This window comes from Bison bison, unplaced genomic scaffold (assembly GCF_000754665.1).
Source record: "Bison bison bison isolate TAMUID 2011002044 unplaced genomic scaffold, Bison_UMD1.0 scf7180017861405, whole genome shotgun sequence".
Lineage (NCBI taxonomy): Eukaryota > Metazoa > Chordata > Mammalia > Artiodactyla > Bovidae > Bison > Bison bison.
In genome coordinates this window covers 12,820-13,259 of record NW_011491977.1, presented here as the reverse complement: position 1 = coordinate 13,259, position 440 = coordinate 12,820, and the positions used below count along the sequence as shown (strand labels likewise).

Genomic DNA, 440 nt, shown 5'->3' with positions numbered 1-440 from the left:
CATCTCCAATCCCCAGAAAATGCTCCCCTTTCCCTCTCCCTTTAAACTACACTCTGTGTCTGAACTTTCAGCATGTTTTCACTTCCCAACAAGCCTTTCACCAAACAGCTTTCACTCATGTCATCACGATCTCCAACCACTAAAACCCACGGAAACTCTTCTGCTCCCAACCTTCCTGAGCTCCTGGCATCATTAAATGCATCCCTTCCAAAAGCATCCTCGGGACTTCCCTGGTGCTCCAGTGGCTAAGACGCTGCACTCCCAATGCAGGGGGCCTGGGTTCAATACCCAGTCAGGGAACTAGATCCCACATGCTACAACTACAAAATTCTGCATAATGCAACTAAAAGACCTCGTGTGCTGCAACTAAGACTCAGGGCAGTCAAATAAATAAGTAAATAAGACCCAGAGGGATGGTATGGGGAGGGAGGTGGGAGGGG

At 48.9% G+C, this 440-nt stretch overlaps 1 non-coding gene across 1 annotated transcript; it reads left to right on the top strand.

Moving 5' to 3' along the window:
- The first annotated feature begins 227 nt into the window (after positions 1–227).
- TRNAG-CCC lies at positions 228–300 on the top strand. Its single transcript has one exon. It is a non-coding gene; the product is annotated as a tRNA-Gly (tRNA).
- Positions 301–440: the final 140 nt, after the last annotated feature.